The sequence below is a fragment of the Lonchura striata genome, chromosome 2, assembly GCF_050655825.1.
Source record: "Lonchura striata isolate lonStrDom1 chromosome 2, ASM5065582v1, whole genome shotgun sequence".
Lineage (NCBI taxonomy): Eukaryota > Metazoa > Chordata > Aves > Passeriformes > Estrildidae > Lonchura > Lonchura striata.
This window is the reverse complement of record NC_140704.1, coordinates 10,208,719-10,223,701: the sequence shown is the minus strand read 5'-3', so window position 1 is coordinate 10,223,701 and position 14,983 is coordinate 10,208,719. Positions and strand designations below refer to the sequence as shown.

Sequence of the window (14,983 nt, the reverse complement as noted above, 5' to 3'; positions counted from 1 at the left end):
TCTACATAATACCACAGGAGGATGACAAAAAGAAAAAAGAAAAAAAGGAAAAAAAAAAAAAAAGAGGCAGCTTCATTTGCATTTCCATTTTTCATCCCCTTCTTTGTCCTACCTGTTTTGAATATACTATCTTACTTATTATAAACAATCTTTCAGCTATTTCATTATTTCATACTGGTTAAACAACTATAGTATTTTCTTACGAGCACTTTCCACACAGAAAAATAAATTCAGTGTTAGGCAAAAAGTCTAAAACATGACAGCATATAAGGTCTTCTATGGTAACAGACAAATAGGCAGCATCTAAGTGAAGTGTAAGCATTTGAGGAAAGAACAGAGAAGGGAAAGCACCAAGCAACCCCATTCAGCAAGGCTGAAGGGAAAGCACCAATCAACCCCAATACAGCAAGTTGCTCTAAAAGCAATTACAGGCAGAAAAAGAAGTAACACAGGGCCCCTAAAGTATAATTACTTGAGAAAAAAACGTGGCTAACAAAAGTTACCTAACCTGTTCAGAGAAGAAAGAAGCTCTCTACCCCTAAAATGTGCTGGAAAGGCTGAAAATCTGGTTTTCAAAGCAAAAAAAGTAAAAGCCTTAGTAAAAACCCCTTTTGCACAGCAGTGTGTTCAGCTAGCTTGAGACAGGAAACATGCAAAGTTTCCTTACAGACAAAAACCCTTTTTTGCCTCAACCTGCTGAAGTGTTTAGCTAGGCACTTTCAGCCCCTGCATGTCTGTCGGGGTTTTAGCTTTCTCCAAAGAGCAGATTTCTGGTGCAAAGAAAGAGGAGAAGCACTACACCCCAAGAATTCTTTTCCCTGTGAGCTATGTTGCAAAAATGAGAACATATTAAGCAACTCGAGAACAGGAAATAACACTGACAAACAAATCTGATATTCTTTCCATAATGTGGTCACTCAGAGGAGGACATTTGAAACTTCATCTCCCCAAATCAAGAAATGTTTATTCTACTTTTGGCAAGGCTGCTGAATGCATATGTGCTGCCTCCTCCTAGTCCAAGTGCTTTATGATCCTTTCAGTGAAGCAGATAGTCACATTAGAGTGGAAATGAACTCTGAGCTGCACAGTTTTCTTATAAAGCTCTCTCCTTTGAAAAAAAAATCTTGTTTTATTGGTCCCCAGATGGTTTGTGGAAATACAGCAGTAGATATGTGGGAATGTATCTGAGATCCCTTCAGCTCACCTGAAGCTTCTGGCACAGCAGGTGAGGGGTGCTGGAGCTCCAGCTCCACAGCCAGAGTCCTCCTGCAGCTCTGTCCTTTCGTTTGAGGCTGGAAAAGGATTGAATGCAGACATCTATTCCTGAGCTAATCACTCCACACTCCCTTCACACTTGACATGATCTACTCAAGGCTACAATTCATCTTGCTGTGAAGCAGACATCACAAATAGGTCAGATGAATTAAGCCCTAAAATTAACCATTTCTCTCCAGGGAAGATAAAGTGAGATTAGGATGAGAAGTTGATGTGGCTGGATTTAAATCACACACACTGCACTCGGGCTGCCTGCTTTAACCAGTGCCTGCACTTGCCTGCTAGAAGGTTGTGCTTGCAACTGAGTTTCTTACATCTAGCTAAGGGCTCTAGCCAGCATATTATTGATTTTTCCACTACTTTGCCTTTTTTGGATGAAGAATTTCATCATTATGTTTTCATTTTCTATATGGACATCTTTGAATAACTGAAGATATCTTACTTTCCTCATCTGCCTAAAGAAAAGTATTTTTCATTGAGAAAAGCTCAAATAACTGCAAATTTTCCTAAAAATAAAACCCCAAACACAGGGATATTTCTTTTATAACCTGAGTAATATCATTGAAATTCTAGTAAAAGGGTTGATTAATGTCTGATATATACTATAATTTTCAATGGGAATAATGTGTATTTTGAATTTTTTTTCTTGTCAGATTTTTTTAATTAAGAAAAACTGCAGTCTAAGACACTTTTTAATTTTTCTTGTAAGAAGTGTGATTTAATAAATGTGGCTATCTATTCAGACAAAATGAAACTGCAAAAGCATAACTGCAGAATTTTCTTTGGTGTTTTACAACAATGCTTTGTTCAAGTAGAAACTGAGCTAGAAAAGAAAATTAATATCCCTAGTTATTTCAAAAGGCTAACTTTCTCTAACTCTGACTCCTAGGTCACAAGGCTGTTTATTTCAGATCAGCAGTACCTTCATTTAAAGTACAAATTTTTCATCCCTTTTTATAATGTTCAGCCCTTTGTCCTCTATATCATATCACTACTGGAACCCTCATCTTACCCTCCTGTCTTTATCAGCACTCAGTTAATCAAATTTATTTGGTTGGTCTGAGCTTGATTCCTACATGCTTTTTCTCATTACCACCAAACAGTTTAACAAGTTCAATAAAAAGAAGCTGCAAACATATAAGCAGTAAAAAATTTCCATACTGATGTCTTTGTCTTCAATAATTTCAAATAAACACCTTCCTTTATTCCTTCAATTTGACCTTGACTTTTATAGACTCCATGGAAAGTTATAAAATGGAATGTAAAATAAATTTTAAAATGCTGAAACACAGATTTCAAGCTCTGTCCCCAAAGAAGTTGTATATGGCACTACATCCCACCCTCTACATCCCTGCTCACAGGCCATGCCCCAGTCCCTTCCAGAACCTCACTTTGGAGAATTCATCCAGGATTTCACACTTAGAAGACATCTGACACTATAATTCAGGCCTTCAGCCTCAGAAGCCATCTTTATCTCTTCCTTTGATTTATTAAGGATTAATACAATGTTCTTCTATCTGCTGAAACATATTACTCTTTCCTAATTTCCTGATTAAGAGGAAACCGCATCAAAATTCATTCCTATAGGTTTTACTTACAAAGGAGGACCTCACGTAGGATTTAACTCTGTATATACTCCTCATATTACACTTCAAATAAAATATTTTGACCAGCAGTCGTTATTTAGAGCAAGCCACAGAAATAAAAAGCTAAAGCAAAAATCAGATATAAAATACACTTCCATTTTATGTCCTAAGAAATTGCCTACTTCACTCATTCAATTATCTTACTGTGGCTTATAAGAGATGGGAGGTTTTGTGCATGAAATATAACAACTGATTTTTACAAAAGAGTTGCATTAATTCTCAAAGTAATGTGAAAAAACTGTTCAAGTTCACTTCTATTTGATGTTGGTTCAGGCAATTTTGTGCTTTCACAGCATCACATCACCAGGATCTTTTGTTTCAGACAGTGCTGGTGTCATTCAAGGCAGCAGCAGCAGTACAGGGAAGCAGGGCACTGTTCTGTGCAGGCATTTGGTATGACATGACATACAGGAGACTGTATCCTACTCCTAAAAACTGCTAGCAGCAATGCTTCAAACAAAATAAGCACTACAAAGGACCAGAAGGAGCTTTACTAATTGCAGAAAGCTTTGCAGGTGACACAGAGGAACAAGGCCTTTCCAGATACTACAGGTAATGTGCTTACATCTTAAGTCATGAGATTTGATTACCCTCTCTAGGCATGCTTTGCTGCCACTGTTATTATACTTTATATCATCAAGCCCTTCTTAAAAATTTAACCACTATATGACCTCCATGGTATTCTACTGGCTAACACGCCCCCTTGTCCAAAACATTATTTATGCCTTATAAAATAAGTTACTCATAAATATCTGATTTCGTGATCTTGTTTTATGAAGCTGAAAAAGAAGAAACACCACCTGATCATTTCACTTCTTATTTCATATTACTAGATATCTCAAAACTAATTTTTTTTACTATTTCATTTCCAAAACATACAGAATACACATCCATCCCACCCCATCGCCTCACAGACAGGACGTGTCACTCCTCTTTATATTATTTATGCTTCTATGCTTTATAGAACTTTGAAAATTTTAAAATTACTGTAAACATTAAGTCTTTATCTCTTCTTTGGTTTTTGGTCTCTCTCTTATGGTTACCAACTGCACCAAGATGACTTCCTGATACAATCCTTTAATCCGAGCCCCTCCGGCAGGACCACAGAGGAATGAAAAGGAGTTCCAGAGACATTTTTTCCCCTTCAGCTATTCTCTTTAAGAGTTATGGATTTTTCTTTACTCCTTGAAGACATCTGTATTAAATTAAGACACAACAGTAATCCTAACAAACACAAAATTTACTAAAACAAAGAGAAAATGGAATCAAACCAAAATAAATTGTTTACTTAACATAGCTGAATTTACAGTTCTCATACATTAAACTAGATAAGGCATAAACTAGATAAGCTTACTTCAGATGAAATAAAGAAAAAAAGAATCCTGTAGTTTATCCTTTGAAATTAAATATCCTTTCTGACCACACCAGTCAGCCTGTCAATGCTGCTTGGAGACAATTCTGTTTTTATCTCTCAGAGATATGCTTAATAAACCGTGGTTGTTTCCTAAACACTTCTGTGAACACAAAAAAAATGGGCTTTGGTAAACAATTTCAGTCTCCATTCTCTGAAGAGTTACACCATCGAGGAAACAAAAAACCTCAATTATGATTTATGACTGCCTTTTCAAGGTTTATGACCCAGCTCAATTATTGCCTTTTGCTAACCATCCTGGCTGGGTCTCTAGTTTTGGTCAGACCCATGGGCAAATCTCATGTAAAGTACACTCCCTTCCTCTTCCACTTGTCACATGGGATGAGTTATAGACAAGGAATAAGGGTCACTCTTAAAATCAGCTATGTTTCAAAACAAAGTGCAGCAGACATTTGGAAAATATCAGTCTTGGTTGATATCTCAAATGACAGATTGTTCTTTGTTTCCACCTTTATGGGTTTTAGGACTCATACACAGTTTTTGCATGAGTACCTTGTATCACTTAGCAGGTGGTATTTTCCTGATATAAGCAGAGCATGACCCTTGGATAGATATAATAAAAACTGATCTGTAATGGAAACTTCTGCCACTTTGGAAGTATAATGAAAATGGCAGGCTTGTTCCTTCTCATACACAGCCATGGATACAAACATGCCAGCAAAAATGGCTCAGATAAGCAGAACTTCTTCCTGTTAAGCACATAATGACAAACTGCAGAACAGCCTCCACACCGGGACACCAACAGCAAGGTAGCAGAAGAATGAGGAGAGCAATGGTGAGCAGATCCCACCAGTATCCTGTGATAGTAAGTTTAATTATTCTCATCTTAGACCATGGTCTAAGCCATTCTCAACCCTTTATTCTCCAGCCTCTCCAATAAATTTGAAATGAGAAAAAAACCCAACATCCCAGACAAGAAACACTGAAAGCCATGCAAGTAATGGAGGTATTACAGAGCTACCCAACACTATCCACACAGGCTTTGTCTGGTGTGATCCAGCCCCAGAGCTAAACCAGGGCTACTGCAATCAGCCATGAAAAAAGAAATACTCATGACTAGAAAGCAGATTCCTGCAGGAGAAGGTTAGCTCGTGGCTCCCAGAGCTGGAACTGTGTTCCCATACCAGGTTTGGTGTAGCTGGAGGCTTGGAAGAAACCTTTCACCAGCAGGAATTCAGGGTGTGGCTGCACTTTGGTTCCCTAAAGCCAAAAGCAAATGAACTGTGATCTCAGATCTGCTGAATGGAATATTGTATCAATTTCATTATTTTTTAAATTACAAAATCATACATAGGACAGTCTTTCTAAGCTCCAGATCAAGTTAATTTCAGTCATTACAGAGGCAATCAGAATTACTCAAACATTCAATTAAAATAACCTTACAGAACTGTATTTAAATTGTAACATCACTCTGGTGATATCCAAAGCAAAACATAAAATAAAGGTCAAACTAGAGAACACTATGGAGCAAGTTAATACCCATGAAAAATGAGCACAAGGAAAACAAAACTATTCCCTGGTGAAAAATGGTAGCAGAGGATGTGAGAAAGAATGTTATTCCTCTCCTTTATTGCTGCTCATCTAACAGAGAAAAAGAAAGAGAAAAGGAACGAAAAAATTTCTAATGGTAAAAAGACAGCCTTGCCATACCATATAGCAAGGAAAGAAAGAGTTAGAAAAGAAGGTGCAAAACCAAAATAGGACCTTCACTGCTTGCACATCTCCCTCTCAAACTCCAGGACACACACTCTGCCATATGTAATTTTTTTTTGTTTTTGTTTACTCAGCAGTTTCTTACAAGGAAATAATTTTGTAATTGACTTAAGGCAAGGATTCCTTCTTAAAAACAACCATTAAAAAGTCCTAATGCTTTGGTAATCTCTCTCTTAATCCTCTCTATACATTATCACTGGAAAAGACTTCAAAAACTGATTAATCCAAAGATAATTATACTCAACTGTTCACCAATGAGGAATAAAAAAGTATTGGAAGGCAGCTAATACACATCTTCTGTAAAGAAATAAATAAATTATTTTTTTAAAATGCTTTCAGATGTACTTATTAATAATAACAAAAGCTAATGAACCTAACAAAAATCTCTACTTGGTTGCTTTCAAAATAAAGTTTTTCTCAATTTTATAGAGTTTCTGCACGCATTTGAGATGAGTGCAAAAATCTACCAACACATTTAATTATTTCTACTGCAGAAATGGTTAGATAGCATGCCTCTTTCTGTGAGAAGGGAAAAGCCTCCTTGTTTTTACAGGAAAAATATGTAATATGTTAGCCATAAATTAGCATGCTACTTTGAGTAGCAACCATGAAAAATCAGCCTTGATACAAAATTCAAATTATTCAGAAATACATTAATTTTACATCCTGACCTTCTGGCTACCACTGCAGTAGAATACAATTAACACTTTTCGGAGGCTCTCACAATGTATATTCAGAGGGTTTATGACTAAGTGATATATGAAATGATACAAGGGACTCTTTGAAGTACTGCAGACAAAAAAGAACATTGAAAACTGTATCTGCCAAGTTTACACACAAATATTCTGCATAAACAAAGCCAAGCTAAACACATCACCAGGATAGTTTTTTACAGGTGGTGAATTCAGACAAATATTATTTTCCTTACATTAAAAATATGATAGAACGGCAGTAGTCTGTTAACAAGCTAATGTTTTAAAACAAGAAAGAGAGGACAGAGTGTATTTTAAGCACTCATTTAAACTCTAGTGTCAGAAAGGTCAGCAGAGTTTTTATAATTGTTCATGCTTGATGAGGATGCTGGAAGAGTGGGAGTTGAGGCCCCATTTCAGGGGTAGGTAAGTGTGTACCAACACTGCTAAACATGCTGAGATTTTTTATTAAAAAATCTTCAAGTACTTTGAGTTTTAATAACTGAATTATCCTATTGCCAAAACCCTACAAAAAGTGATTAACAATTGTGAAGGCGCACCTAGGTTCTGCACCAGCATTTATGGACTGCTGTAGTAGGATCATCAACAGATGCACAACCCAAAACACATATTTGTGACATATTTGTGCCTCAGCATTTGCAGTAATTTATGGAAGTTAAGGTAGGATCTTTTAATATTTGGCCTATAAAGGTGTGATTCACATAGGGCTCTTGACTACAGCATGGCTCACCTGGGGTTCAGGAATGCTCAGCAAGGAGCTGTTCCAAAGCTGGAGCAGTGGATGGACAACCCAGGCTGGATTTCACCTGCCCTGTTGGGGTGCTGCCACTTTTACAAATAATTACATATTTATTCTAACGTGGCACAAACCCTCAATTCCTACATAACTGCACACTCTTTAAGGTTAGGACCACATGTCCATGTGCCTCACTTATCCACTAAATGTAAAAATCATACTAGGCAGAAGAAACTAACTCTCATGTACACTATTAAAATCTCCAGTGAATAAACATTCATCACTGTGATACTGACCATTAGTTTGTATCTGGAATTTAATTTTTCTCATCCCTATAGAAGCAAGAATTAAAATTACAGTGGTTTTTATTTTTTAGATTGCACTCTTAATTGTACTGACTATAGAAAGCAAAATTCTTACAAAAATGAGGTATTTTAAAAAACCATACCTATTTTAATTTTCACAAAAGAATCTGGAGAAAGGAAATTATGTGCTACATTTTCTTAATACATTATGCCCCCAGTGACCTTCAGCTCTGATGAAAACTGCCACCACTCATTTTTTTAATTACTAACACAAAGCCCTGGATTAGTTAGAGAGCTTATGAACTCTTCAATACTTCAAATACATTGTTAAAGGCAAAAATGTAAATGGCCTTCATTCATAACATTTTAAATGCAGGTGACAGTTCTCACAATGGCACTGTAAGAAAGCAGAAGAAACCACTCTCAGTGGGTTTGAATGACCCCAGGACAGAAGCTGGCATGTCCAGACCAGTGTGAGAGTGGAGATGGTCGTGAGATGCCCCCAACCACCACACAGGAGCACAGAGACAAGCAGAAAAGTCCTTGCTCACACATGCCTGTCAAAGAAGAGGCCCCACAAGGTCATGGCCTGAGAGGGAGAAAGCTCCTCAGACAGATCCCCACAAGTGCAGGACTGGGAAATGCTTTCACTGGAGATAGCCTGGCACCACTGAGCTCAGAAACCAGGGTGGTGATGGGGTGGTAGCAGGAGCTGCAGAGTGGTAAAAACTGGCAACAGAAAAAGTCTATGGGATGATTCAGGCTAATTCTGGAGGAAAAAACATTATCCTCCACTGGATCACGTCCACAAGTTGATTCCATGGCAAAATCCCACAGCTCAAACCATAAATGGATGTATTTGGCCCGTACACTCAATACTGGACTTCTTATAGAGCTCCAGGGTACTATTAATATTATCCAATATATTATATTATTATCCAAGCCCCAGAAAAATATTTAATTTCCAAGCTCATAGATAACCCTCCAAGACGATACCAAGACCAGGTGACTGGGCAACTAATTTTCTCTAATGCAATTCCTAGCATCCTACAGAAGTTGATTTTTGGTAAAATTTTCCAAAGAACTTCAAAAGCCTGTCCACAATCTAAAGCTGGGGGAGTTGAGTCTTTGAAAGGTTAAAGGGCCTGTCCAAGACCTGTAAATAGCAAGGACAAATCTCCAAGCTCCATCTCTCCTCCCTTACTCCACCATCATGAGTCAGAAATAATCCTGCACCAGAGCTTTATCCCAAGGATTACAGAAATTATATTGAAAGACTGCATATGGGAAAAATACATAGCTCTAAAGTTCTGACATGAATTCTAAATAAGATATTAAGAGTAGTAGAGTTTCTGTTCAATTCTCTGTTCCAGTTACAGTCTCTCTTCTAAAAATCAACTAAAAGAAACTCATTTCAAAACAACCAAGATGAATAAACAATCTTTTCAGCACAGCAGCAAATCAGGTAGATGGATGTCTTAAAGATATGAGTTCCAAGTTTCACATCTCATTACTGCCTACAGCCCTCCAGTCTCAATCCTGACAACAACCAATAGCTTTTATGAATAAGCATGTTCTGGAAGAGGCACTGGACTACATGGCTGATAAACAGACAGATAAGATGGAACAGAAATACAAAACGTCAAACATCCATTTACCACAGGTACCAGCCCAGCAGCCTGCAGCAATGTTTATGCAGATAAGAAAACAAAGATCAAAAAGAAAGCTATGCCAATAGTTTGCTTCTATTATTTATTATAAGAATTTAGCTTTGTAAATATAAATCAAATACAAATATACAGCACTGCCAAGGAAATAAATTATATTAGATATCTATACATTAATATATTCCAGCAAACTAGTCTAAGGAAAAAATCTAGCTATAATTCAGTCAAGAATCTGTACAGAACCATACTATTAAATTTCTACAGCATGCGAAGAATAAAACAAGTTTAAGCAATACAGTTCTTCAAATCATATCAAAAACAAAATGACTGCAAACTCCTAAAGCAATGTTACTAATTTATCATTGTTACAGCTTAAGAATGCAGCCACATCACATAAATTGCTTCTCCCTCATGTAGTATCTTTGAATCGCTCAATTTGGAGGAAAAAAAAATCAAAACTGTATTACAAAGAGACTGCACTTTATAGCACAGGAGGTAGCAGACGGTGAAACAAGAAATAATATAATGGCATGAAGAATTATATGCATTTTGCATTGGACTTATCATTTATATGATAAATAACAAGTACACAAAAAATTGAGACACTCGATTGTTTTTCTTGAAGAAAAAAATATCTTTGGTATAGGGCGGAGAGTTAGAAAACACATAGATTTTTCAGTAATTCTGAAATGAAAGTAGTCAGTAACAGCTAAAATGTATCTCACACTACAAAATGCCTTCCTAACTATTTTGGGATGTTACAAGGTGTACATCTACTTCAATTAAAAACAGGATAAAGATATTCAGAATCCTAAACAACAGCTTTGCCTTCCCTGGATCTCATCCAAGAAGGAGTAGTAGACTCCCTCCTTTTTTTTTCCTCTCATAATTAAAAAAATGCTGGATTCCTCTTCCACTCAATTATATATTTTTCTGCAAATTCCTATTTTCAAAGAACAAGAAGACAAAGAACAAGGGAAACACTGGGACACTTTATTTCTTTCAGGTAATTAATTACACTGATACAATTTTGGTACCCTAAATTCTATTTCTCCCACATTCATGACCTGATCACTGCTCTTCTCCTTAGCCATAGTATCTGACTACTTCTCTGCTGAATTCAGTTTATTTTAGTCATTTTCCCACACCAAGAGCCTTCTCAGTTGTCCAACTGATTTGCTATAAATTTTCATGGATTATAGGCCACCTCCTTGACATCCTCCCCTCTCCTTCTTATATCTTGTTTCCTGCAGTCGTGGGAAAGGGATACAAGATACTTCATCTGTGCTCTGCCTGATTTTCTTGAAGATCTTTATTGCCTTTTTTTCCCTATTTGCCAGCATCTCAAAAAGCCCACAGATTTTGTAAAAAGCAGTACCAATCAATAAATTACAATTATTCTTTTAAATCACCACAAAACTGCTTTGAAAATTTAGTGCATATAGTGAACATGAAAATGCTAATTGGAAGGAATAAAAAATAAACTGATTTATGTTTTTTAGTGGCCACAGCTAACAGTTAGAAGAAAATAAGCAACAGAAGTACATATTGGAAAGCAAATCTCATTATTTAAAAATGCAACAGTTCTTTTTATTGGAAGTGTTTTAGCTGCTGTTTCAAGTAAGCTACATGAGGAAATGTGAGAAGTAGTTCTGTTGTCTCCATGTCTTCAATTAAAACAAAATCTGTATTTTTAATAATTTATGATCCTAGACAAGAAAGTTTTCTTCTCATTCTAGTTTCTCTTGTTTTTCTTTAGAAAAGGAAAAGCTTGGGTAAAATCTGTGTAACTATTTTTTGAGAAATTAAAAGAGACTGCCTGACCTCATAAGCCCTCTAGAAGACTCAGCTAAAAAGTCTAAGAAATAGAAAAGCTGAACTGCAGGAGGATTGCACTGACTATTCTGGTACTAAGTCTCCTGTCACATGTGCCACTCCCATCTTTTTTAAGCAGAAATTACAATGCATGGCCAGTTGCTGACAGCCAGCTCCAACAGTATAGCAGATAAATTTGTTTAAGAAGGTTTGTCCTGCAGGTATGTCCAAGTTCACTTCTTGGCAGTGCTACAGGTTCCCTGTGACACCGGGAATGTTTTTTCACCAATTAAAAAATTTCTATTTTCTTGAGATTTCATAAACCGTCTTCATTTTTTGTAAAATGGAAAAAATGCCATCATACACATGGTGATTTATGAACTCTCCAGTCACTCTTGAATGGTGGACACTCAGATTCCATGAGTGAACATTCCTGTTTAATTATACCAAGAAAGAAATCCAAGAGAGTGTTTCCAAGCATAGGACACATGTTCAACAGCACAAGCACCCTCTGAACTGCAGCCTGAAACCAGACAATTTCCATAACAATATTCAGTTCTTTCAAAAGCTGAGGGCAGCTCCAGATTGCCTCAGCTTGTTGATGACAACAGAACTTCTGATGTCACAGCAAAAAGTAAAAAATGGGCAATAGGCAAATGTAAATTTGAAATGCATTTCACTCTTCCCAGAGTTGAGACATGCACTCTGAATGAAAAAATATCAGTACAGTTCTGGAACAAGAATTGCTAGCAAGATTAGTTGTCTCTTGGTGAAGATTTTAAAGGAAGCTATTTCTCTTGAGGAAAATGATGCAACTTCTCGTGATATTCCTTCCCAAATTATAAGCAGTTGCTCAATTTCAAAGTAACATTAATTTAGTTACTAAGTACAAAATTTGCTAGTTTTATTGTAGCACTTTCTTTAAACTAATCAGAATATCATAGTAGCAGGTGTTTTTCCCTATTTCTAGAACATAATCATAATTACATTTCCTGCTACTGTGGGGACACCACCAACTTGAAGTTCCAGCCTTTTTTACTAAGCTATTAAACAATTTAGCATATTAAATCTGCTTGCCTTTTGCTTTTGCACTTGCTTCATTGTTATCAATACCACTTTCTCTGCATCTCATCTATTCTTACTTCTGATTGTCTATTCTTCTAGTGCTGAAAGTATTGGCATATTATCTCTTTCTGCCTTAGAAGCAGACCTGTTCACAGAATGAAATGGAAGTATATGCCTTAGCAACTGTTCCCCCTGTAATTTATACTCCAAATGCCTCGTAATACAGCAAAGTGCTGATGCTGCTACTTTACAGGGAGAAAACTATGCCACAGAGAAGTATATTCAGAATCTGTTACAAGCACATAAATGAGACTGGTAAATCATGGCAGCAACCTGATGAGTTAGTGTCCCCAGCCATGGTGGGCAGCCACAGCTCCTGGCTCACAATATTCCAGGTACAGCTCTCGTGAGGCTGCCAGTCATGTACCTGGCAGAAGGGCCATGCTGATGCTTCTGAATAAAGCCAGATCACTGGATTTGGAAGAAATCAGTCAACAGGGGTCACTGAAGCAAACACCAGCTTAGCACTCAACACTGAGACAAGTCTTAGCTTCCATTTTGGGAGCTCTCAGCTATCCAAAGCACAGGGTACAGGAGTTTTGGCTCATACCCACATAGGAATTTTCGTGTGCAATCCCCACAGGGTGTACCAGTTTGGCCATATTTGCCCTACACAGTAAACACCTAAAAGCAATAACAACACAGTATGTGAGATACAGACATCATGTCAGGTTCCCCCATCTGAAATGCTCATGTTTAGATCCTACAGCCTGGCTTCCAATCCACACTTACCCAGACTGGCTGTGTGCTGTTACCCTCACACTAATACTGGGGCTTAAGTGGATTTTTACTCTCCTCCACAATCACCTCCCACTAGACATATTTGTAGAGATCATAAGAACCACAGGCATTGATCAAAGACACATTTACTGAATTTCTGGTGCATGACACACAGCTACTCAAACATATGGGATTCTCCAGAGCTAAAGATGGAGAAGGTAACGTAAGTAACAGCATTATTTCAGCCTCTCTGTTGAAAAACCAATGTCAAAATCTAATTCACAACAAATTTAAATCCTAACTTATTAATATAAGCAGGCTGTAAATAAAAGTAATAAAGATTAGGTATTTTTACTGACTCAGCAAACAGATCTGCATGTTTCAACCAGATGTCTTCCCATCTAAGACACCTGTAAGACCCACAAATACCAGTTCTTTCTCAAAACCAAGCTCTAACTAGCAGAACTGACTCTGCTACAAGGAATCTGGAGAATCTTTTAATTTGAAACATTAAATATCCTGAGCCTTTTCATCGTGCTAAAGAGCAATCTTAAAGAGAAATCTGTCCTTAGCTTGGGGCCACTAAAGTAGTGTTGGCTACTTGAATCCCTGGAGGCAAGGGTCTCTAGCCTTTGGGATCGGGAACAAACCTCAGCTGAACAAGTTACAGGAATTAATTTAAGAAAAACTAACCATATGACTGTTCTCCTGCCTGAAATATTTGCTCTAATCCACTTCAGTTGATGGGATAGAGAAAAGCAAACAAACTGGCCCAAGAGTTCTCACAGTACCTACAGCAGACATTCCTCTACAGTCAATTTTGAGAAAGCAAGGCGAGAGGAGTGGTAAGTACTCCACAGTGAGTAGCAGCTGGATAAGGTTATTAGTGTTTTTTAACTCAAACCATCTTGGGAGGGGATCTTGTAGCCTTGAATGTTTTTATGCCCACAGCACTTTGTAATATATATATATTGGGTTTTTTAATTTTTTTTTTTTTTTTTTTTTTTTTTCTGTTGGAGAACAATTACACAAAAAGCTGGCTCTGGAACGCCTAGTGAAGGTACCCAACTTCAGCACCACAATTAACAGGGTGTGCAATTTAGGAAGTCTGATAAGTGGTTTTTATGCTTTGCTCTCTATGAGATCAAAATAATTACACTCAGTAACTAACACTGTCCAGGCAATTCTGCTGTAAATAGTACTGGGCACCTCCAGCTAGCTTACAGTCAATGCACTATTTTGGTGACTTTATGCAAAACAGAAACAGTCCCCATCATAAATTTCTACTATAGACAAAAATAACATAAGCTGCTTTCCCCTGTCACCCCTGATGAACTTCATATGGCAACCAGACCAAAAGCCCCCGCTGAGCCCCTGAAGCTGAATGTGAAACGGAAATATCACAAAAAAACACTGCCAGCATCCCAGAACATGACTCACACTGCATAAGTACCAAATCACTACATTTGGAAGATTCTTGTCTGGTTATTTTGTGTGGATAGATCAAGCACTCTGAAACTCCATTTGCTGAAGGAAGCAGACTGAGCACCAGGGCTCCTGACTTGTAGTTGCCTCCTGTGCTAGTTAACTTCAGGCAAGTCACTGCATATCTCTACACTACCATTTCCAAATGCAAAACTAATTACACTAATCCCCTTTCTGCAGCACTTAAACATCTATGCATGAAAAGCACTATCCAAAGAACTATTTACATTCTTTGAGCAAAGAAGTAAAATATTGCATGGAAAGCCAGGGCCAAGTCTGTTCTGACAATGTATCCCTCATGACAAGTATAAACTCTTAGATACAAAATGCTGTTTAAAATCGATGGACCTT

At 37.3% G+C, this 14,983-nt stretch overlaps 1 protein-coding gene across 11 annotated transcripts in view; it reads right to left on the bottom strand.

Moving 5' to 3' along the window:
• Positions 1 to 14,983, bottom strand: part of ZMYND11 (zinc finger MYND-type containing 11) — a 103,125-nt gene that overhangs the window by 72,670 nt on the left and 15,472 nt on the right. The window contains exon 1 of one of the 11 annotated variants that reach the window (XM_085572965.1): positions 1,205 to 1,287. The exons of the other annotated variants lie outside the window; for them this stretch is intronic. The gene's annotated coding sequence lies outside the window, so the exon portion shown is untranslated. Of the gene's footprint in view, positions 1 to 1,204; positions 1,288 to 14,983 lie in introns of those variants that run through there. 11 annotated transcript variants of the gene reach the window in all.